Source organism: Montipora foliosa, chromosome 4, assembly GCF_036669935.1.
Source record: "Montipora foliosa isolate CH-2021 chromosome 4, ASM3666993v2, whole genome shotgun sequence".
Lineage (NCBI taxonomy): Eukaryota > Metazoa > Cnidaria > Anthozoa > Scleractinia > Acroporidae > Montipora > Montipora foliosa.
In genome coordinates this window covers 28,819,515-28,819,950 of record NC_090872.1, presented here as the reverse complement: position 1 = coordinate 28,819,950, position 436 = coordinate 28,819,515, and positions in this window count along the sequence as shown.

Genomic DNA, 436 nt, shown 5'->3' with positions numbered 1-436 from the left:
TGCCTGCCCATATATGGTATGCCTGCCCATATATGGTATGCCTGCCCATATATGGTATGCCTGCCCATATATGGTATGCCTGCCCATATATGGTATGCCTGCCCATATATGGTATGCCTGCCCATATATGGTATGCCTGCCCATATATGGTATGCCTGCCCATATATGGTATGCCTGCCCATATATGGTATGCCTGCCCATATATGGTATGCCTGCCCATATATGGTATGCCTGCCCATATATGGTATGCCTGCCCATATATGGTATGCCTGCCCATATATGGTATGCCTGCCCATACATGGTATGCCTGCCCATATATGGTATGCCTGCCCATATATGGTATGCCTGCCCATACATGGTATGCCTGCCCATACATGGTATGCCTGCCCATACATGGTATGCCTGCCCATACATGGTATGCCTGCCCATACATGGT